Genomic DNA, 20,566 nt, shown 5'->3' with positions numbered 1-20,566 from the left:
TAATTATGGTGTTCATGTGGAAAGTTTTAGCTTTAGTAATGTAAAATTTATTTAATCAAAGCAAAAAACTTCTTTTTTTTTTTTTTTTTTTAAACCTGTCTTGTTGGTTAGTGTAAAGCTTGCCCCATGCGGAAAAGGACCTAGCATCGCTGGTTGACTGGTTCAATTCCTGCTATGGGAGTGACCTCCTTTGGCATATGTACGCACATTCAAAAACTGCCACAAACCTTGTAGATGGAATCAGTTTAGGTTGGAACTGCTCTATGCAGCAAAAATGTCAACCACCAGAGTTTTGGGTTATTTATTTGCACCACATACCATTTGAGGTCAACGCTCAAACCATTCTTATTTCTCACTTGTAACTCCTAGGTTTTAAGGGACTCAGCAACCCTTTTTTCCCTGTCTGTTATTAGAGCTCTCCTCTTTGCTGCAATCGGTTATGTTTTGGTACTGAATGGGAAAAATCGGTGGCTCTCTAGCAAAGATGGAGACAGAATTGATTGAAAAAACAAGGGTCCAGTGCCTCTTCTGAGCATCAAAAGTTCAACCTTTAGCTTATGAGACGGATTTGCTTCCTACTGTGTTAACGAGGCAAGTTGCGCAAATTGAACTGCATAAGTTTCTTGTGTCAAGTAGTAAACTTCTTTTTTTTACATTGTCACTGATACCGCTATGCATCATTTCCCATATGGTCTAGCGGTTAGGATTCCTGGTTCTCACCCAGGCGGCCCGGGTTCGACTCCCGGTATGGGAAAGTACCCTTTTCTGTACTAACTACTGATGCGTTATTTTCAGTCAAACGTATCTCAGGTACAATTTGGACTTAACCGTCAAAAATGCTGAGCACCAGCTTTTTGTCCATTCATTGCGACTTTTGGCGCAAGACTGAGTTTGGTTTCATAGCTCAAATCATTCCCAACTACCTCTTTTTACACCAAAGGTGTTAAGAGACTCAACAACCCATTTGTACTGTCTGTCATTTGGGCTCACAATTCCTTAATTATCAGAATCGTTTTAGAACTGAAAGGGAAAGTTCTAAATTGGGGACAATATCTCTTAAGAAAAGAGGAATATGCTGCCCCGTGTGAGGATCGAACTCACGACCTTCAGATTATGAGACTGACGCGCTACCTACTGCGCTAACGAGGCAAGACACACAAGCTAATCTGCAGACACTTCTTGTGCAAGGCACGAAACTTATTTTTTTCATATTGTCAACGAGCTTGAAGGTATCTATTCCCATATGGTCTAGCGGTTAGGATTCTTGGTTTTCACCCAGGCGGCCCGGGTTCGACTCCCGGTATGGGAATTCACTTTTTTTCTGTACTACTGCCAACATTCAAAGACTGAAATGTGTTTTGCAAATAAAAGTACTTCAGATAGAATTTGCACTTTGCAGTCAAAAATGCTGAACACCAGGGTATTTTTCATTCATTCTGACCTTTTGCACAAGATTTAATTTTAGTGTAAAGCTTGCCCCATGCGGAAAAGGACCTAGCATCGCTGGTTGACTGGTTCAATTCCTGCTATGGGAGTGACCTCCTTTGGCATATGTACGCACATTCAAAAACTGCCACAAACCTTGTAGATGGAATCAGTTTAGGTTGGAACTGCTCTATGCAGCAAAAATGTCAACCACCAGAGTTTTGGGTTATTTATTTGCACCACATACCATTTGAGGTCAACGCTCAAACCATTCTTATTTCTCACTTGTAACTCCTAGGTTTTAAGGGACTCAGCAACCCTTTTTTCCCTGTCTGTTATTAGAGCTCTCCTCTTTGCTGCAATCGGTTATGTTTTGGTACTGAATGGGAAAAATCGGTGGCTCTCTAGCAAAGATGGAGACAGAATTGATTGAAAAAACAAGGGTCCAGTGCCTCTTCTGAGCATCAAAAGTTCAACCTTTAGCTTATGAGACGGATTTGCTTCCTACTGTGTTAACGAGGCAAGTTGCGCAAATTGAACTGCATAAGTTTCTTGTGTCAAGTAGTAAACTTCTTTTTTTTACATTGTCACTGATACCGCTATGCATCATTTCCCATATGGTCTAGCGGTTAGGATTCCTGGTTCTCACCCAGGCGGCCCGGGTTCGACTCCCGGTATGGGAAAGTACCCTTTTCTGTACTAACTACTGATGCGTTATTTTCAGTCAAACGTATCTCAGGTACAATTTGGACTTAACCGTCAAAAATGCTGAGCACCAGCTTTTTGTCCATTCATTGCGACTTTTGGCGCAAGACTGAGTTTGGTTTCATAGCTCAAATCATTCCCAACTACCTCTTTTTACACCAAAGGTGTTAAGAGACTCAACAACCCATTTGTACTGTCTGTCATTTGGGCTCACAATTCCTTAATTATCAGAATCGTTTTAGAACTGAAAGGGAAAGTTCTAAATTGGGGACAATATCTCTTAAGAAAAGAGGAATATGCTGCCCCGTGTGAGGATCGAACTCACGACCTTCAGATTATGAGACTGACGCGCTACCTACTGCGCTAACGAGGCAAGACACACAAGCTAATCTGCAGACACTTCTTGTGCAAGGCACGAAACTTATTTTTTTCATATTGTCAACGAGCTTGAAGGTATCTATTCCCATATGGTCTAGCGGTTAGGATTCCTGGTTTTCACCCAGGCGGCCCGGGTTCGACTCCCGGTATGGGAATTCACTTTTTTTCTGTACTACTGCCAACATTCAAAGACTGAAATGTGTTTTGCAAATAAAAGTACTTCAGATAGAATTTGCACTTTGCAGTCAAAAATGCTGAACACCAGGGTATTTTTCATTCATTCTGACCTTTTGCACAAGATTTAATTTTGTTTCATAGCTTAACTCATTCTCAACTACACCTTTTTACTCCAAAGTGTTAGGGGCCCAACAATCCATGTGTTCTGTCTGTCATTAGGGCTCCTACTTCATTTCCAATCGGAAACATTTCAGAAATTAATGGGAAAGTTCTGAGTTGGTAACACAGTCTCCTGAGAAAAGGAGGGAGTAGTACCACATGTGAGGAATAAACTCATATTCTTCAGATTGCCAACTGATATGCTAATTATGGTGTTCATGTGGAAAGTTTTAGCTTTAGTAATGTAAAATTTATTTAATCAAAGCAAAAAACTTCTTTTTTTTTTTTTTTTTTAAACCTGTCTTGTTGGTTAGTGTAAAGCTTGCCCCATGCGGAAAAGGACCTAGCATCGCTGGTTGACTGGTTCAATTCCTGCTATGGGAGTGACCTCCTTTGGGATATGTACGCACATTCAAAAACTGCCACAAACCTTGTAGATGGAATCAGTTTAGGTTGGAACTGCTCTATGCAGCAAAAATGTCAACCACCAGAGTTTTGGGTTATTTATTTGCACCACATACCATTTGAGGTCAACGCTCAAACCATTCTTATTTCTCACTTGTAACTCCTAGGTTTTAAGGGACTCAGCAACCCTTTTTTCCCTGTCTGTTATTAGAGCTCTCCTCTTTGCTGCAATCGGTTATGTTTTGGTACTGAATGGGAAAAATCGGTGGCTCTCTAGCAAAGATGGAGACAGAATTGATTGAAAAAACAAGGGGCCAGTGCCTCTTCTGAGCATCAAAAGTTCAACCTTTAGCTTATGAGACGGATTTGCTTCCTACTGTGTTAACGAGGCAAGTTGCGCAAATTGAACTGCAGAAGTTTCTTGTGTCAAGTAGTAAACTTCTTTTTTTTACATTGTCACTGATACCGCTATGCATCATTTCCCATATGGTCTAGCGGTTAGGATTCCTGGTTCTCACCCAGGCGGCCCGGGTTCGACTCCCGGTATGGGAAAGTACCCTTTTCTGTACTAACTACTGATGCGTTATTTTCAGTCAAACGTATCTCAGGTACAATTTGGACTTAACCGTCAAAAATGCTGAGCACCAGCTTTTTGTCCATTCATTGCGACTTTTGGCGCAAGACTGAGTTTGGTTTCATAGCTCAAATCATTCCCAACTACCTCTTTTTACACCAAAGGTGTTAAGAGACTCAACAACCCATTTGTACTGTCTGTCATTTGGGCTCACAATTTCTTCATTATCAGAATCATTTTAGAACTGAAAGGGAAAGTTCTAAATTGGGGACAATATCTCTTAAGAAAAGAGGAATATGCTGCCCCGTGTGAGGATCGAACTCACGACCTTCAGATTATGAGACTGACGCGCTACCTACTGCGCTAACGAGGCAAGACACACAAGCTAATCTGCAGACACTTCTTGTGCAAGGCACGAAACTTATTTTTTTCATATTGTCAACGAGCTTGAAGGTATCTATTCCCATATGGTCTAGCGGTTAGGATTCCTGGTTTTCACCCAGGCGGCCCGGGTTCGACTCCCGGTATGGGAATTCACTTTTTTCTGTACTACTGCCAACATTCAAAGACTGAAATGTGTTTTGCAAATAAAAGTACTTCAGATAGAATTTGCACTTTGCAGTCAAAAATGCTGAACACCAGGGTATTTTTCATTCATTCTGACCTTTTGCACAAGATTTAATTTTGTTTCATAGCTTAACTCATTCTCAACTACACCTTTTTACTCCAAAGTGTTAGGGGCCCAACAATCCATGTGTTCTGTCTGTCATTAGGGCTCCTACTTCATTTCCAATCGGAAACATTTCAGAAATTAATGGGAAAGTTCTGAGTTGGTAACACAGTCTCCTGAGAAAAGGAGGGAGTAGTACCACATGTGAGGAATAAACTCATATTCTTCAGATTGCCAACTGATATGCTAATTATGGTGTTCATGTGGAAAGTTTTAGCTTTAGTAATGTAAAATTTATTTAATCAAAGCAAAAAACTTCTTTTTTTTTTTTTTTTTTAAACCTGTCTTGTTGGTTAGTGTAAAGCTTGCCCCATGCGGAAAAGGACCTAGCATCGCTGGTTGACTGGTTCAATTCCTGCTATGGGAGTGACCTCCTTTGGCATATGTACGCACATTCAAAAACTGCCACAAACCTTGTAGATGGAATCAGTTTAGGTTGGAACTGCTCTATGCAGCAAAAATGTCAACCACCAGAGTTTTGGGTTATTTATTTGCACCACATACCATTTGAGGTCAACGCTCAAACCATTCTTATTTCTCACTTGTAACTCCTAGGTTTTAAGGGACTCAGCAACCCTTTTTTCCCTGTCTGTTATTAGAGCTCTCCTCTTTGCTGCAATCGGTTATGTTTTGGTACTGAATGGGAAAAATCGGTGGCTCTCTAGCAAAGATGGAGACAGAATTGATTGAAAAAACAAGGGGCCAGTGCCTCTTCTGAGCATCAAAAGTTCAACCTTTAGCTTATGAGACGGATTTGCTTCCTACTGTGTTAACGAGGCAAGTTGCGCAAATTGAACTGCAGAAGTTTCTTGTGTCAAGTAGTAAACTTCTTTTTTTTACATTGTCACTGATACCGCTATGCATCATTTCCCATATGGTCTAGCGGTTAGGATTCCTGGTTCTCACCCAGGCGGCCCGGGTTCGACTCCCGGTATGGGAAAGTACCCTTTTCTGTACTAACTACTGATGCGTTATTTTCAGTCAAACGTATCTCAGGTACAATTTGGACTTAACCGTCAAAAATGCTGAGCACCAGCTTTTTGTCCATTCATTGCGACTTTTGGCGCAAGACTGAGTTTGGTTTCATAGCTCAAATCATTCCCAACTACCTCTTTTTACACCAAAGGTGTTAAGAGACTCAACAACCCATTTGTACTGTCTGTCATTTGGGCTCACAATTTCTTCATTATCAGAATCATTTTAGAACTGAAAGGGAAAGTTCTAAATTGGGGACAATATCTCTTAAGAAAAGAGGAATATGCTGCCCCGTGTGAGGATCGAACTCACGACCTTCAGATTATGAGACTGACGCGCTACCTACTGCGCTAACGAGGCAAGACACACAAGCTAATCTGCAGACACTTCTTGTGCAAGGCACGAAACTTATTTTTTTCATATTGTCAACGAGCTTGAAGGTATCTATTCCCATATGGTCTAGCGGTTAGGATTCCTGGTTTTCACCCAGGCGGCCCGGGTTCGACTCCCGGTATGGGAATTCACTTTTTTCTGTACTACTGCCAACATTCAAAGACTGAAATGTGTTTTGCAAATAAAAGTACTTCAGATAGAATTTGCACTTTGCAGTCAAAAATGCTGAACACCAGGGTATTTTTCATTCATTCTGACCTTTTGCACAAGATTTAATTTTGTTTCATAGCTTAACTCATTCTCAACTACACCTTTTTACTCCAAAGTGTTAGGGGCCCAACAATCCATGTGTTCTGTCTGTCATTAGGGCTCCTACTTCATTTACAATCGGAAACATTTCAGAAATTAATGGGAAAGTTCTGAGTTGGTAACACAGTCTCCTGAGAAAAGGAGGGAGTAGTACCACATGTGAGGAATAAACTCATATTCTTCAGATTGCCAACTGATATGCTAATTATGGTGTTCATGTGGAAAGTTTTAGCTTTAGTAATGTAAAATTTATTTAATCAAAGCAAAAAACTTCTTTTTTTTTTTTTTTTTTAAACCTGTCTTGTTGGTTAGTGTAAAGCTTGCCCCATGCGGAAAAGGACCTAGCATCGCTGGTTGACTGGTTCAATTCCTGCTATGGGAGTGACCTCCTTTGGCATATGTACGCACATTCAAAAACTGCCACAAACCTTGTAGATGGAATCAGTTTAGGTTGGAACTGCTCTATGCAGCAAAAATGTCAACCACCAGAGTTTTGGGTTATTTATTTGCACCACATACCATTTGAGGTCAACGCTCAAACCATTCTTATTTCTCACTTGTAACTCCTAGGTTTTAAGGGACTCAGCAACCCTTTTTTCCCTGTCTGTTATTAGAGCTCTCCTCTTTGCTGCAATCGGTTATGTTTTGGTACTGAATGGGAAAAATCGGTGGCTCTCTAGCAAAGATGGAGACAGAATTGATTGAAAAAACAAGGGGCCAGTGCCTCTTCTGAGCATCAAAAGTTCAACCTTTAGCTTATGAGACGGATTTGCTTCCTACTGTGTTAACGAGGCAAGTTGCGCAAATTGAACTGCAGAAGTTTCTTGTGTCAAGTAGTAAACTTCTTTTTTTTACATTGTCACTGATACCGCTATGCATCATTTCCCATATGGTCTAGCGGTTAGGATTCCTGGTTCTCACCCAGGCGGCCCGGGTTCGACTCCCGGTATGGGAAAGTACCCTTTTCTGTACTAACTACTGATGCGTTATTTTCAGTCAAACGTATCTCAGGTACAATTTGGACTTAACCGTCAAAAATGCTGAGCACCAGCTTTTTGTCCATTCATTGCGACTTTTGGCGCAAGACTGAGTTTGGTTTCATAGCTCAAATCATTCCCAACTACCTCTTTTTACACCAAAGGTGTTAAGAGACTCAACAACCCATTTGTACTGTCTGTCATTTGGGCTCACAATTTCTTCATTATCAGAATCATTTTAGAACTGAAAGGGAAAGTTCTAAATTGGGGACAATATCTCTTAAGAAAAGAGGAATATGCTGCCCCGTGTGAGGATCGAACTCACGACCTTCAGATTATGAGACTGACGCGCTACCTACTGCGCTAACGAGGCAAGACACACAAGCTAATCTGCAGACACTTCTTGTGCAAGGCACGAAACTTATTTTTTTCATATTGTCAACGAGCTTGAAGGTATCTATTCCCATATGGTCTAGCGGTTAGGATTCCTGGTTTTCACCCAGGCGGCCCGGGTTCGACTCCCGGTATGGGAATTCACTTTTTTCTGTACTACTGCCAACATTCAAAGACTGAAATGTGTTTTGCAAATAAAAGTACTTCAGATAGAATTTGCACTTTGCAGTCAAAAATGCTGAACACCAGGGTATTTTTCATTCATTCTGACCTTTTGCACAAGATTTAATTTTGTTTCATAGCTTAACTCATTCTCAACTACACCTTTTTACTCCAAAGTGTTAGGGGCCCAACAATCCATGTGTTCTGTCTGTCATTAGGGCTCCTACTTCATTTACAATCGGAAACATTTCAGAAATTAATGGGAAAGTTCTGAGTTGGTAACACAGTCTCCTGAGAAAAGGAGGGAGTAGTACCACATGTGAGGAATAAACTCATATTCTTCAGATTGCCAACTGATATGCTAATTATGGTGTTCATGTGGAAAGTTTTAGCTTTAGTAATGTAAAATTTATTTAATCAAAGCAAAAAACTTCTTTTTTTTTTTTTTTTTTAAACCTGTCTTGTTGGTTAGTGTAAAGCTTGCCCCATGCGGAAAAGGACCTAGCATCGCTGGTTGACTGGTTCAATTCCTGCTATGGGAGTGACCTCCTTTGGCATATGTACGCACATTCAAAAACTGCCACAAACCTTGTAGATGGAATCAGTTTAGGTTGGAACTGCTCTATGCAGCAAAAATGTCAACCACCAGAGTTTTGGGTTATTTATTTGCACCACATACCATTTGAGGTCAACGCTCAAACCATTCTTATTTCTCACTTGTAACTCCTAGGTTTTAAGGGACTCAGCAACCCTTTTTTCCCTGTCTGTTATTAGAGCTCTCCTCTTTGCTGCAATCGGTTATGTTTTGGTACTGAATGGGAAAAATCGGTGGCTCTCTAGCAAAGATGGAGACAGAATTGATTGAAAAAACAAGGGGCCAGTGCCTCTTCTGAGCATCAAAAGTTCAACCTTTAGCTTATGAGACGGATTTGCTTCCTACTGTGTTAACGAGGCAAGTTGCGCAAATTGAACTGCAGAAGTTTCTTGTGTCAAGTAGTAAACTTCTTTTTTTTACATTGTCACTGATACCGCTATGCATCATTTCCCATATGGTCTAGCGGTTAGGATTCCTGGTTCTCACCCAGGCGGCCCGTGTTCGACTCCCGGTATGGGAAAGTACCCTTTTCTGTACTAACTACTGATGCGTTATTTTCAGTCAAACGTATCTCAGGTACAATTTGGACTTAACCGTCAAAAATGCTGAGCACCAGCTTTTTGTCCATTCATTGCGACTTTTGGCGCAAGACTGAGTTTGGTTTCATAGCTCAAATCATTCCCAACTACCTCTTTTTACACCAAAGGTGTTAAGAGACTCAACAACCCATTTGTACTGTCTGTCATTTGGGCTCACAATTCCTTAATTATCAGAATCGTTTTAGAACTGAAAGGGAAAGTTCTAAATTGGGGACAATATCTCTTAAGAAAAGAGGAATATGCTGCCCCGTGTGAGGATCGAACTCACGACCTTCAGATTATGAGACTGACGCGCTACCTACTGCGCTAACGAGGCAAGACACACAAGCTAATCTGCAGACACTTCTTGTGCAAGGCACGAAACTTATTTTTTTCATATTGTCAACGAGCTTGAAGGTATCTATTCCCATATGGTCTAGCGGTTAGGATTCCTGGTTTTCACCCAGGCGGCCCGGGTTCGACTCCCGGTATGGGAATTCACTTTTTTCTGTACTACTGCCAACATTCAAAGACTGAAATGTGTTTTGCAAATAAAAGTACTTCAGATAGAATTTGCACTTTGCAGTCAAAAATGCTGAACACCAGGGTATTTTTCATTCATTCTGACCTTTTGCACAAGATTTAATTTTGTTTCATAGCTTAACTCATTCTCAACTACACCTTTTTACTCCAAAGTGTTAGGGGCCCAACAATCCATGTGTTCTGTCTGTCATTAGGGCTCCTACTTCATTTCCAATCGGAAACATTTCAGAAATTAATGGGAAAGTTCTGAGTTGGTAACACAGTCTCCTGAGAAAAGGAGGGAGTAGTACCACATGTGAGGAATAAACTCATATTCTTCAGATTGCCAACTGATATGCTAATTATGGTGTTCATGTGGAAAGTTTTAGCTTTAGTAATGTAAAATTTATTTAATCAAAGCAAAAAACTTTTTTTTTTTTTTTTTTTTTTTTTTTTTTTTTTTAAACCTGTCTTGTTGGTTAGTGTAAAGCTTGCCCCATGCGGAAAAGGACCTAGCATCGCTGGTTGACTGGTTCAATTCCTGCTATGGGAGTGACCTCCTTTGGCATATGTACGCACATTCAAAAACTGCCACAAACCTTGTAGATGGAATCAGTTTAGGTTGGAACTGCTCTATGCAGCAAAAATGTCAACCACCAGAGTTTTGGGTTATTTATTTGCACCACATACCATTTGAGGTCAACGCTCAAACCATTCTTATTTCTCACTTGTAACTCCTAGGTTTTAAGGGACTCAGCAACCCTTTTTTCCCTGTCTGTTATTAGAGCTCTCCTCTTTGCTGCAATCGGTTATGTTTTGGTACTGAATGGGAAAAATCGGTGGCTCTCTAGCAAAGATGGAGACAGAATTGATTGAAAAAACAAGGGGCCAGTGCCTCTTCTGAGCATCAAAAGTTCAACCTTTAGCTTATGAGACGGATTTGCTTCCTACTGTGTTAAGGAGGCAAGTTGCGCAAATTGAACTGCAGAAGTTTCTTGTGTCAAGTAGTAAACTTCTTTTTTTTACATTGTCACTGATACCGCTATGCATCATTTCCCATATGGTCTAGCGGTTAGGATTCCTGGTTCTCACCCAGGCGGCCCGGGTTCGACTCCCGGTATGGGAAAGTACCCTTTTCTGTACTAACTACTGATGCGTTATTTTCAGTCAAACGTATCTCAGGTACAATTTGGACTTAACCGTCAAAAATGCTGAGCACCGGATTTTTGTCCATTCATTGCGACTTTTGGCGCAAGACTGAGTTTGGTTTCATAGCTCAAATCATTCCCAACTACCTCTTTTTACACCAAAGGTGTTAAGAGACTCAACAACCCATTTGTACTGTCTGTCATTTGGGCTCACAATTCCTTAATTATCAGAATCGTTTTAGAACTGAAAGGGAAAGTTCTAAATTGGGGACAATATCTCTTAAGAAAAGAGGAATATGCTGCCCCGTGTGAGGATCGAACTCACGACCTTCAGATTATGAGACTGACGCGCTACCTACTGCGCTAACGAGGCAAGACACACAAGCTAATCTGCAGACACTTCTTGTGCAAGGCACGAAACTTATTTTTTTCATATTGTCAACGAGCTTGAAGGTATCTATTCCCATATGGTCTAGCGGTTAGGATTCCTGGTTTTCACCCAGGCGGCCCGGGTTCGACTCCCGGTATGGGAATTCGCTTTTTTCTGTACTACTGCCAACATTCAAAGACTGAAATGTGTTTTGCAAATAAAAGTACTTCAGATAGAATTTGCACTTTGCAGTCAAAAATGCTCAACACCAGGGTATTTTTCATTCATTCTGACCTTTTGCACAAGATTTAATTTTGTTTCATAGCTTAACTCATTCTCAACTACACCTTTTTACTCCAAAGTGTTAGGGGCCCAACAATCCATGTGTTCTGTCTGTCATTAGGGCTCCTACTTCATTTCCAATCGGAAACATTTCAGAAATTAATGGGAAAGTTCTGAGTTGGTAACACAGTCTCCTGAGAAAAGGAGGGAGTAGTACCACATTTGAGGAATAAACTCATATTCTTCAGATTGCCAACTGATATGCTAATTATGGTGTTCATGTGGAAAGTTTTAGCTTTAGTAATGTAAAATTTATTTAATCAAAGCAAAAAACTTCTTTTTTTTTTTTTTTTAAACCTGTCTTGTTGGTTAGTGTAAAGCTTGCCCCATGCGGAAAAGGACCTAGCATCGCTGGTTGACTGGTTCAATTCCTGCTATGGGAGTGACCTCCTTTGGCATATGTACGCACATTCAAAAACTGCCACAAACCTTGTAGATGGAATCAGTTTAGGTTGGAACTGCTCTATGCAGCAAAAATGTCAACCACCAGAGTTTTGGGTTATTTATTTGCACCACATACCATTTGAGGTCAACGCTCAAACCATTCTTATTTCTCACTTGTAACTCCTAGGTTTTAAGGGACTCAGCAACCCTTTTTTCCCTGTCTGTTATTAGAGCTCTCCTCTTTGCTGCAATCGGTTATGTTTTGGTACTGAATGGGAAAAATCGGTGGCTCTCTAGCAAAGATGGAGACAGAATTGATTGAAAAAACAAGGGGCCAGTGCCTCTTCTGAGCATCAAAAGTTCAACCTTTAGCTTATGAGACGGATTTGCTTCCTACTGTGTTAACGAGGCAAGTTGCGCAAATTGAACTGCAGAAGTTTCTTGTGTCAAGTAGTAAACTTCTTTTTTTTACATTGTCACTGATACCGCTATGCATCATTTCCCATATGGTCTAGCGGTTAGGATTCCTGGTTCTCACCCAGGCGGCCCGTGTTCGACTCCCGGTATGGGAAAGTACCCTTTTCTGTACTAACTACTGATGCGTTATTTTCAGTCAAACGTATCTCAGGTACAATTTGGACTTAACCGTCAAAAATGCTGAGCACCAGCTTTTTGTCCATTCATTGCGACTTTTGGCGCAAGACTGAGTTTGGTTTCATAGCTCAAATCATTCCCAACTACCTCTTTTTACACCAAAGGTGTTAAGAGACTCAACAACCCATTTGTACTGTCTGTCATTTGGGCTCACAATTCCTTAATTATCAGAATCGTTTTAGAACTGAAAGGGAAAGTTCTAAATTGGGGACAATATCTCTTAAGAAAAGAGGAATATGCTGCCCCGTGTGAGGATCGAACTCACGACCTTCAGATTATGAGACTGACGCGCTACCTACTGCGCTAACGAGGCAAGACACACAAGCTAATCTGCAGACACTTCTTGTGCAAGGCACGAAACTTATTTTTTTCATATTGTCAACGAGCTTGAAGGTATCTATTCCCATATGGTCTAGCGGTTAGGATTCCTGGTTTTCACCCAGGCGGCCCGGGTTCGACTCCCGGTATGGGAATTCACTTTTTTCTGTACTACTGCCAACATTCAAAGACTGAAATGTGTTTTGCAAATAAAAGTACTTCAGATAGAATTTGCACTTTGCAGTCAAAAATGCTGAACACCAGGGTATTTTTCATTCATTCTGACCTTTTGCACAAGATTTAATTTTGTTTCATAGCTTAACTCATTCTCAACTACACCTTTTTACTCCAAAGTGTTAGGGGCCCAACAATCCATGTGTTCTGTCTGTCATTAGGGCTCCTACTTCATTTCCAATCGGAAACATTTCAGAAATTAATGGGAAAGTTCTGAGTTGGTAACACAGTCTCCTGAGAAAAGGAGGGAGTAGTACCACATGTGAGGAATAAACTCATATTCTTCAGATTGCCAACTGATATGCTAATTATGGTGTTCATGTGGAAAGTTTTAGCTTTAGTAATGTAAAATTTATTTAATCAAAGCAAAAAACTTCTTTTTTTTTTTTTTTTTTTTTTTTTTTTTTTTAAACCTGTCTTGTTGGTTAGTGTAAAGCTTGCCCCATGCGGAAAAGGACCTAGCATCGCTGGTTGACTGGTTCAATTCCTGCTATGGGAGTGACCTCCTTTGGCATATGTACGCACATTCAAAAACTGCCACAAACCTTGTAGATGGAATCAGTTTAGGTTGGAACTGCTCTATGCAGCAAAAATGTCAACCACCAGAGTTTTGGGTTATTTATTTGCACCACATACCATTTGAGGTCAACGCTCAAACCATTCTTATTTCTCACTTGTAACTCCTAGGTTTTAAGGGACTCAGCAACCCTTTTTTCCCTGTCTGTTATTAGAGCTCTCCTCTTTGCTGCAATCGGTTATGTTTTGGTACTGAATGGGAAAAATCGGTGGCTCTCTAGCAAAGATGGAGACAGAATTGATTGAAAAAACAAGGGGCCAGTGCCTCTTCTGAGCATCAAAAGTTCAACCTTTAGCTTATGAGACGGATTTGCTTCCTACTGTGTTAAGGAGGCAAGTTGCGCAAATTGAACTGCAGAAGTTTCTTGTGTCAAGTAGTAAACTTCTTTTTTTTACATTGTCACTGATACCGCTATGCATCATTTCCCATATGGTCTAGCGGTTAGGATTCCTGGTTCTCACCCAGGCGGCCCGGGTTCGACTCCCGGTATGGGAAAGTACCCTTTTCTGTACTAACTACTGATGCGTTATTTTCAGTCAAACGTATCTCAGGTACAATTTGGACTTAACCGTCAAAAATGCTGAGCACCGGATTTTTGTCCATTCATTGCGACTTTTGGCGCAAGACTGAGTTTGGTTTCATAGCTCAAATCATTCCCAACTACCTCTTTTTACACCAAAGGTGTTAAGAGACTCAACAACCCATTTGTACTGTCTGTCATTTGGGCTCACAATTCCTTAATTATCAGAATCGTTTTAGAACTGAAAGGGAAAGTTCTAAATTGGGGACAATATCTCTTAAGAAAAGAGGAATATGCTGCCCCGTGTGAGGATCGAACTCACGACCTTCAGATTATGAGACTGACGCGCTACCTACTGCGCTAACGAGGCAAGACACACAAGCTAATCTGCAGACACTTCTTGTGCAAGGCACGAAACTTATTTTTTTCATATTGTCAACGAGCTTGAAGGTATCTATTCCCATATGGTCTAGCGGTTAGGATTCCTGGTTTTCACCCAGGCGGCCCGGGTTCGACTCCCGGTATGGGAATTCGCTTTTTTCTGTACTACTGCCAACATTCAAAGACTGAAATGTGTTTTGCAAATAAAAGTACTTCAGATAGAATTTGCACTTTGCAGTCAAAAATGCTCAACACCAGGGTATTTTTCATTCATTCTGACCTTTTGCACAAGATTTAATTTTGTTTCATAGCTTAACTCATTCTCAACTACACCTTTTTACTCCAAAGTGTTAGGGGCCCAACAATCCATGTGTTCTGTCTGTCATTAGGGCTCCTACTTCATTTCCAATCGGAAACATTTCAGAAATTAATGGGAAAGTTCTGAGTTGGTAACACAGTCTCCTGAGAAAAGGAGGGAGTAGTACCACATTTGAGGAATAAACTCATATTCTTCAGATTGCCAACTGATATGCTAATTATGGTGTTCATGTGGAAAGTTTTAGCTTTAGTAATGTAAAATTTATTTAATCAAAGCAAAAAACTTCTTTTTTTTTTTTTTTTAAACCTGTCTTGTTGGTTAGTGTAAAGCTTGCCCCATGCGGAAAAGGACCTAGCATCGCTGGTTGACTGGTTCAATTCCTGCTATGGGAGTGACCTCCTTTGGCATATGTACGCACATTCAAAAACTGCCACAAACCTTGTAGATGGAATCAGTTTAGGTTGGAACTGCTCTATGCAGCAAAAATGTCAACCACCAGAGTTTTGGGTTATTTATTTGCACCACATACCATTTGAGGTCAACGCTCAAACCATTCTTATTTCTCACTTGTAACTCCTAGGTTTTAAGGGACTCAGCAACCCTTTTTTCCCTGTCTGTTATTAGAGCTCTCCTCTTTGCTGCAATCGGTGATGTTTTGGTACTGAATGGGAAAAATCGGTGGCTCTCTAGCAAAGATGGAGACAGAATTGATTGAAAAAACAAGGGGCCAGTGCCTCTTCTGAGCATCAAAAGTTCAACCTTTAGCTTATGAGACGGATTTGCTTCCTACTGTGTTAACGAGGCAAGTTGCGCAAATTGAACTGCAGAAGTTTCTTGTGTCAAGTAGTAAACTTCTTTTTTTTACATTGTCACTGATACCGCTATGCATCATTTCCCATATGGTCTAGCGGTTAGGATTCCTGGTTCTCACCCAGGCGGCCCGTGTTCGACTCCCGGTATGGGAAAGTACCCTTTTCTGTACTAACTACTGATGCGTTATTTTCAGTCAAACGTATCTCAGGTACAATTTGGACTTAACCGTCAAAAATGCTGAGCACCAGCTTTTTGTCCATTCATTGCGACTTTTGGCGCAAGACTGAGTTTGGTTTCATAGCTCAAATCATTCCCAACTACCTCTTTTTACACCAAAGGTGTTAAGAGACTCAACAACCCATTTGTACTGTCTGTCATTTGGGCTCACAATTCCTTAATTATCAGAATCGTTTTAGAACTGAAAGGGAAAGTTCTAAATTGGGGACAATATCTCTTAAGAAAAGAGGAATATGCTGCCCCGTGTGAGGATCGAACTCACGACCTTCAGATTATGAGACTGACGCGCTACCTACTGCGCTAACGAGGCAAGACACACAAGCTAATCTGCAGACACTTCTTGTGCAAGGCACGAAACTTATTTTTTTCATATTGTCAACGAGCTTGAAGGTATCTATTCCCATATGGTCTAGCGGTTAGGATTCCTGGTTTTCACCCAGGCGGCCCGGGTTCGACTCCCGGTATGGGAATTCACTTTTTTCTGTACTACTGCCAACATTCAAAGACTGAAATGTGTTTTGCAAATAAAAGTACTTCAGATAGAATTTGCACTTTGCAGTCAAAAATGCTGAACACCAGGGTATTTTTCATTCATTCTGACCTTTTGCACAAGATTTAATTTTGTTTCATAGCTTAACTCATTCTCAACTACACCTTTTTACTCCAAAGTGTTAGGGGCCCAACAATCCATGTGTTCTGTCTGTCATTAGGGCTCCTACTTCATTTCCAATCGGAAACATTTCAGAAATTAATGGGAAAGTTCTGAGTTGGTAACACAGTCTCCTGAGAAAAGGAGGGAGTAGTACCACATGTGAGGAATAAACTCATATTCTTCAGATTGCCAACTGATATGCTAATTATGGTGTTCATGTGGAAAGTTTTAGCTTTAGTAATGTAAAATTTATTTAATCAAAGCAAAAAACTTCTTTTTTTTTTTTTTTTTTTTTTTTTTTTTTTAAACCTGTCTTGTTGGTTAGTGTAAAGCTTGCCCCATGCGGAAAAGGACCTAGCATCGCTGGTTGACTGGTTCAATTCCTGCTATGGGAGTGACCTCCTTTGGCATATGTACGCACATTCAAAAACTGCCACAAACCTTGTAGATGGAATCAGTTTAGGTTGGAACTGCTCTATGCAGCAAAAATGTCAACCACCAGAGTTTTGGGTTATTTATTTGCACCACATACCATTTGAGGTCAACGCTCAAACCATTCTTATTTCTCACTTGTAACTCCTAGGTTTTAAGGGACTCAGCAACCCTTTTTTCCCTGTCTGTTATTAGAGCTCTCCTCTTTGCTGCAATCGGTTATGTTTTGGTACTGAATGGGAAAAATCGGTGGCTCTCTAGCAAAGATGGAGACAGAATTGATTGAAAAAACAAGGGGCCAGTGCCTCTTCTGAGCATCAAAAGTTCAACCTTTAGCTTATGAGACGGATTTGCTTCCTACTGTGTTAAGGAGGCAAGTTGCGCAAATTGAACTGCAGAAGTTTCTTGTGTCAAGTAGTAAACTTCTTTTTTTTACATTGTCACTGATACCGCTATGCATCATTTCCCATATGGTCTAGCGGTTAGGATTCCTGGTTCTCACCCAGGCGGCCCGGGTTCGACTCCCGGTATGGGAAAGTACCCTTTTCTGTACTAACTACTGATGCGTTATTTTCAGTCAAACGTATCTCAGGTACAATTTGGACTTAACCGTCAAAAATGCTGAGCACCAGCTTTTTGTCCATTCATTGCGACTTTTGGCGCAAGACTGAGTTTGGTTTCATAGCTCAAATCATTCCCAACTACCTCTTTTTACACCAAAGGTGTTAAGAGACTCAACAACCCATTTGTACTGTCTGTCATTTGGGCTCACAATTCCTTAATTATCAGAATCGTTTTAGAACTGAAAGGGAAAGTTCTAAATTGGGGACAATATCTCTTAAGAAAAGAGGAATATGCTGCCCCGTGTGAGGATCGAACTCACGACCTTCAGATTATGAGACTGACGCGCTACCTACTGCGCTAACGAGGCAAGACACACAAGCTAATCTGCAGACACTTCTTGTGCAAGGCACGAAACTTATTTTTTTCATATTGTCAACGAGCTTGAAGGTATCTATTCCCATATGGTCTAGCGGTTAGGATTCCTGGTTTTCACCCAGGCGGCCCGGGTTCGACTCCCGGTATGGGAATTCACTTTTTTCTGTACTACTGCCAACATTCAAAGACTGAAATGTGTTTTGCAAATAAAAGTACTTCAGATAGAATTTGCACTTTGCAGTCAAAAATGCTGAACACCAGGGTATTTTTCATTCATTCTGACCTTTTGCACAAGATTTAATTTTGTTTCATAGCTTAACTCATTCTCAACTACACCTTTTTACTCCAAAGTGTTAGGGGCCCAACAATCCATGTGTTCTGTCTGTCATTAGGGCTCCTACTTCATTTCCAATCGGAAACATTTCAGAAATTAATGGGAAAGTTCTGAGTTGGTAACACAGTCTCCTGAGAAAAGGAGGGAGTAGTACCACATTTGAGGAATAAACTCATATTCTTCAGATTGCCAACTGATATGCTAATTATGGTGTTCATGTGGAAAGTTTTAGCTTTAGTAATGTAAAATTTATTTAATCAAAGCAAAAAACTTCTTTTTTTTTTTTTTTTTTTTTTTTTTTTTTTTTTTTAAACCTGTCTTGTTGGTTAGTGTAAAGCTTGCCCCATGCGGAAAAGGACCTAGCATCGCTGGTTGACTGGTTCAATTCCTGCTATGGGAGTGACCTCCTTTGGCATATGTACGCACATTCAAAAACTGCCACAAACCTTGTAGATGGAATCAGTTTAGGTTGGAACTGCTCTATGCAGCAAAAATGTCAACCACCAGAGTTTTGGGTTATTTATTTGCACCACATACCATTTGAGGTCAACGCTCAAACCATTCTTATTTCTCACTTGTAACTCCTAGGTTTTAAGGGACTCAGCAACCCTTTTTTCCCTGTCTGTTATTAGAGCTCTCCTCTTTGCTGCAATCGGTTATGTTTTGGTACTGAATGGGAAAAATCGGTGGCTCTCTAGCAAAGATGGAGACAGAATTGATTGAAAAAACAAGGGGCCAGTGCCTCTTCTGAGCATCAAAAGTTCAACCTTTAGCTTATGAGACGGATTTGCTTCCTACTGTGTTAAGGAGGCAAGTTGCGCAAATTGAACTGCAGAAGTTTCTTGTGTCAAGTAGTAAACTTCTTTTTTTTACATTGTCACTGATACCGCTATGCATCATTTCCCATATGGTCTAGCGGTTAGGATTCCTGGTTCTCACCCAGGCGGCCCGGGTTCGACTCCCGGTATGGGAAAGTACCCTTTTCTGTACTAACTACTGATGCGTTATTTTCAGTCAAACGTATCTCAGGTACAATTTGGACTTAACCGTCAAAAATGCTGAGCACCAGCTTTTTGTCCATTCATTGCGACTTTTGGCGCAAGACTGAGTTTGGTTTCATAGCTCAAATCATTCCCAACTACCTCTTTTTACACCAAAGGTGTTAAGAGACTCAACAACCCATTTGTACTGTCTGTCATTTGGGCTCACAATTCCTTAATTATCAGAATCGTTTTAGAACTGAAAGGGAAAGTTCTAAATTGGGGACAATATCTCTTAAGAAAAGAGGAATATGCTGCCCCGTGTGAGGATCGAACTCACGACCTTCAGATTATGAGACTGACGCGCTACCTACTGCGCTAACGAGGCAAGACACACAAGCTAATCTGCAGACACTTCTTGTGCAAGGCACGAAACTTATTTTTTTCATATTGTCAACGAGCTTGAAGGTATCTATTCCCATATGGTCTAGCGGTTAGGATTCCTGGTTTTCACCCAGGCGGCCCGGGTTCGACTCCCGGTATGGGAATTCACTTTTTTCTGTACTACTGCCAACATTCAAAGACTGAAATGTGTTTTGCAAATAAAAGTACTTCAGATAGAATTTGCACTTTGCAGTCAAAAATGCTGAACACCAGGGTATTTTTCATTCATTCTGACCTTTTGCACAAGATTTAATTTTGTTTCATAGCTTAACTCATTCTCAACTACACCTTTTTACTCCAAAGTGTTAGGGGCCCAACAATCCATGTGTTCTGTCTGTCATTAGGGCTCCTACTTCATTTCCAATCGGAAACATTTCAGAAATTAATGGGAAAGTTCTGAGTTGGTAACACAGTCTCCTGAGAAAAGGAGGGAGTAGTACCACATTTGAGGAATAAACTCATATTCTTCAGATTGCCAACTGATATGCTAATTATGGTGTTCATGTGGAAAGTTTTAGCTTTAGTAATGTAAAATTTATTTAATCAAAGCAAAAAACTTCTTTTTTTTTTTTTTTTTTTTTTTAAACCTGTCTTGTTGGTTAGTGTAAAGCTTGCCCCATGCGGAAAAGGACCTAGCATCGCTGGTTGACTGGTTCAATTCCTGCTATGGGAGTGACCTCCTTTGGCATATGTACGCACATTCAAAAACTGCCACAAACCTTGTAGATGGAATCAGTTTAGGTTGGAACTGCTCTATGCAGCAAAAATGTCAACCACCAGAGTTTTGGGTTATTTATTTGCACCACATACCATTTGAGGTCAACGCTCAAACCATTCTTATTTCTCACTTGTAACTCCTAGGTTTTAAGGGACTCAGCAACCCTTTTTTCCCTGTCTGTTATTAGAGCTCTCCTCTTTGCTGCAATCGGTTATGTTTTGGTACTGAATGGGAAAAATCGGTGGCTCTCTAGCAAAGATGGAGACAGAATTGATTGAAAAAACAAGGGGCCAGTGCCTCTTCTGAGCATCAA

The 20,566-nt window shown here is 40.6% G+C and overlaps 32 non-coding genes across 32 annotated transcripts; 20 read left to right on the top strand and 12 right to left on the bottom strand.

Moving 5' to 3' along the window:
- Window positions 1-682: 682 nt before the first annotated feature.
- On the top strand, window positions 683-754 carry TRNAE-CUC (transfer RNA glutamic acid (anticodon CUC)). Its single transcript has one exon. It is a non-coding gene; the product is annotated as a tRNA-Glu (tRNA).
- A 322-nt stretch (window positions 755-1,076) lies between these two features.
- TRNAM-CAU (transfer RNA methionine (anticodon CAU)) lies at window positions 1,077-1,149 on the bottom strand. Its single transcript has one exon. It is a non-coding gene; the product is annotated as a tRNA-Met (tRNA).
- Window positions 1,150-2,036: 887 nt separating this feature from the next.
- On the top strand, window positions 2,037-2,108 carry TRNAE-CUC (transfer RNA glutamic acid (anticodon CUC)). The gene has a single exon. It is a non-coding gene; the product is annotated as a tRNA-Glu (tRNA).
- Window positions 2,109-2,430: 322 nt separating this feature from the next.
- On the bottom strand, window positions 2,431-2,503 carry TRNAM-CAU (transfer RNA methionine (anticodon CAU)). The gene has a single exon. It is a non-coding gene; the product is annotated as a tRNA-Met (tRNA).
- Window positions 2,504-2,591: 88 nt separating this feature from the next.
- Window positions 2,592-2,663, top strand: TRNAE-UUC (transfer RNA glutamic acid (anticodon UUC)). Its single transcript has one exon. It is a non-coding gene; the product is annotated as a tRNA-Glu (tRNA).
- Window positions 2,664-3,729: 1,066 nt separating this feature from the next.
- On the top strand, window positions 3,730-3,801 carry TRNAE-CUC (transfer RNA glutamic acid (anticodon CUC)). Its single transcript has one exon. It is a non-coding gene; the product is annotated as a tRNA-Glu (tRNA).
- Window positions 3,802-4,123: 322 nt separating this feature from the next.
- Window positions 4,124-4,196, bottom strand: TRNAM-CAU (transfer RNA methionine (anticodon CAU)). The gene has a single exon. It is a non-coding gene; the product is annotated as a tRNA-Met (tRNA).
- Window positions 4,197-4,284: 88 nt separating this feature from the next.
- Window positions 4,285-4,356, top strand: TRNAE-UUC (transfer RNA glutamic acid (anticodon UUC)). Its single transcript has one exon. It is a non-coding gene; the product is annotated as a tRNA-Glu (tRNA).
- A 1,065-nt stretch (window positions 4,357-5,421) lies between these two features.
- Window positions 5,422-5,493, top strand: TRNAE-CUC (transfer RNA glutamic acid (anticodon CUC)). Its single transcript has one exon. It is a non-coding gene; the product is annotated as a tRNA-Glu (tRNA).
- Window positions 5,494-5,815: 322 nt separating this feature from the next.
- TRNAM-CAU (transfer RNA methionine (anticodon CAU)) lies at window positions 5,816-5,888 on the bottom strand. Its single transcript has one exon. It is a non-coding gene; the product is annotated as a tRNA-Met (tRNA).
- An 88-nt stretch (window positions 5,889-5,976) lies between these two features.
- On the top strand, window positions 5,977-6,048 carry TRNAE-UUC (transfer RNA glutamic acid (anticodon UUC)). The gene has a single exon. It is a non-coding gene; the product is annotated as a tRNA-Glu (tRNA).
- A 1,065-nt stretch (window positions 6,049-7,113) lies between these two features.
- TRNAE-CUC (transfer RNA glutamic acid (anticodon CUC)) lies at window positions 7,114-7,185 on the top strand. Its single transcript has one exon. It is a non-coding gene; the product is annotated as a tRNA-Glu (tRNA).
- A 322-nt stretch (window positions 7,186-7,507) lies between these two features.
- TRNAM-CAU (transfer RNA methionine (anticodon CAU)) lies at window positions 7,508-7,580 on the bottom strand. The gene has a single exon. It is a non-coding gene; the product is annotated as a tRNA-Met (tRNA).
- An 88-nt stretch (window positions 7,581-7,668) lies between these two features.
- Window positions 7,669-7,740, top strand: TRNAE-UUC (transfer RNA glutamic acid (anticodon UUC)). Its single transcript has one exon. It is a non-coding gene; the product is annotated as a tRNA-Glu (tRNA).
- Window positions 7,741-9,199: 1,459 nt separating this feature from the next.
- TRNAM-CAU (transfer RNA methionine (anticodon CAU)) lies at window positions 9,200-9,272 on the bottom strand. The gene has a single exon. It is a non-coding gene; the product is annotated as a tRNA-Met (tRNA).
- An 88-nt stretch (window positions 9,273-9,360) lies between these two features.
- TRNAE-UUC (transfer RNA glutamic acid (anticodon UUC)) lies at window positions 9,361-9,432 on the top strand. Its single transcript has one exon. It is a non-coding gene; the product is annotated as a tRNA-Glu (tRNA).
- A 1,079-nt stretch (window positions 9,433-10,511) lies between these two features.
- On the top strand, window positions 10,512-10,583 carry TRNAE-CUC (transfer RNA glutamic acid (anticodon CUC)). The gene has a single exon. It is a non-coding gene; the product is annotated as a tRNA-Glu (tRNA).
- A 322-nt stretch (window positions 10,584-10,905) lies between these two features.
- TRNAM-CAU (transfer RNA methionine (anticodon CAU)) lies at window positions 10,906-10,978 on the bottom strand. Its single transcript has one exon. It is a non-coding gene; the product is annotated as a tRNA-Met (tRNA).
- An 88-nt stretch (window positions 10,979-11,066) lies between these two features.
- Window positions 11,067-11,138, top strand: TRNAE-UUC (transfer RNA glutamic acid (anticodon UUC)). Its single transcript has one exon. It is a non-coding gene; the product is annotated as a tRNA-Glu (tRNA).
- A 1,457-nt stretch (window positions 11,139-12,595) lies between these two features.
- TRNAM-CAU (transfer RNA methionine (anticodon CAU)) lies at window positions 12,596-12,668 on the bottom strand. Its single transcript has one exon. It is a non-coding gene; the product is annotated as a tRNA-Met (tRNA).
- An 88-nt stretch (window positions 12,669-12,756) lies between these two features.
- On the top strand, window positions 12,757-12,828 carry TRNAE-UUC (transfer RNA glutamic acid (anticodon UUC)). Its single transcript has one exon. It is a non-coding gene; the product is annotated as a tRNA-Glu (tRNA).
- Window positions 12,829-13,907: 1,079 nt separating this feature from the next.
- TRNAE-CUC (transfer RNA glutamic acid (anticodon CUC)) lies at window positions 13,908-13,979 on the top strand. Its single transcript has one exon. It is a non-coding gene; the product is annotated as a tRNA-Glu (tRNA).
- Window positions 13,980-14,301: 322 nt separating this feature from the next.
- Window positions 14,302-14,374, bottom strand: TRNAM-CAU (transfer RNA methionine (anticodon CAU)). Its single transcript has one exon. It is a non-coding gene; the product is annotated as a tRNA-Met (tRNA).
- An 88-nt stretch (window positions 14,375-14,462) lies between these two features.
- On the top strand, window positions 14,463-14,534 carry TRNAE-UUC (transfer RNA glutamic acid (anticodon UUC)). Its single transcript has one exon. It is a non-coding gene; the product is annotated as a tRNA-Glu (tRNA).
- A 1,457-nt stretch (window positions 14,535-15,991) lies between these two features.
- On the bottom strand, window positions 15,992-16,064 carry TRNAM-CAU (transfer RNA methionine (anticodon CAU)). The gene has a single exon. It is a non-coding gene; the product is annotated as a tRNA-Met (tRNA).
- An 88-nt stretch (window positions 16,065-16,152) lies between these two features.
- On the top strand, window positions 16,153-16,224 carry TRNAE-UUC (transfer RNA glutamic acid (anticodon UUC)). The gene has a single exon. It is a non-coding gene; the product is annotated as a tRNA-Glu (tRNA).
- Window positions 16,225-17,302: 1,078 nt separating this feature from the next.
- Window positions 17,303-17,374, top strand: TRNAE-CUC (transfer RNA glutamic acid (anticodon CUC)). Its single transcript has one exon. It is a non-coding gene; the product is annotated as a tRNA-Glu (tRNA).
- A 322-nt stretch (window positions 17,375-17,696) lies between these two features.
- On the bottom strand, window positions 17,697-17,769 carry TRNAM-CAU (transfer RNA methionine (anticodon CAU)). The gene has a single exon. It is a non-coding gene; the product is annotated as a tRNA-Met (tRNA).
- An 88-nt stretch (window positions 17,770-17,857) lies between these two features.
- TRNAE-UUC (transfer RNA glutamic acid (anticodon UUC)) lies at window positions 17,858-17,929 on the top strand. The gene has a single exon. It is a non-coding gene; the product is annotated as a tRNA-Glu (tRNA).
- A 1,083-nt stretch (window positions 17,930-19,012) lies between these two features.
- TRNAE-CUC (transfer RNA glutamic acid (anticodon CUC)) lies at window positions 19,013-19,084 on the top strand. Its single transcript has one exon. It is a non-coding gene; the product is annotated as a tRNA-Glu (tRNA).
- Window positions 19,085-19,406: 322 nt separating this feature from the next.
- Window positions 19,407-19,479, bottom strand: TRNAM-CAU (transfer RNA methionine (anticodon CAU)). The gene has a single exon. It is a non-coding gene; the product is annotated as a tRNA-Met (tRNA).
- Window positions 19,480-19,567: 88 nt separating this feature from the next.
- Window positions 19,568-19,639, top strand: TRNAE-UUC (transfer RNA glutamic acid (anticodon UUC)). Its single transcript has one exon. It is a non-coding gene; the product is annotated as a tRNA-Glu (tRNA).
- The last annotated feature ends 927 nt before the right edge of the window (window positions 19,640-20,566 follow it).

This window comes from Ranitomeya imitator, unplaced genomic scaffold, assembly GCF_032444005.1.
Source record: "Ranitomeya imitator isolate aRanImi1 unplaced genomic scaffold, aRanImi1.pri SCAFFOLD_252, whole genome shotgun sequence".
In the NCBI taxonomy this organism is placed as follows: domain Eukaryota; kingdom Metazoa; phylum Chordata; class Amphibia; order Anura; family Dendrobatidae; genus Ranitomeya; species Ranitomeya imitator.
This window is presented reverse-complemented; position numbering and strand designations above follow the sequence as displayed.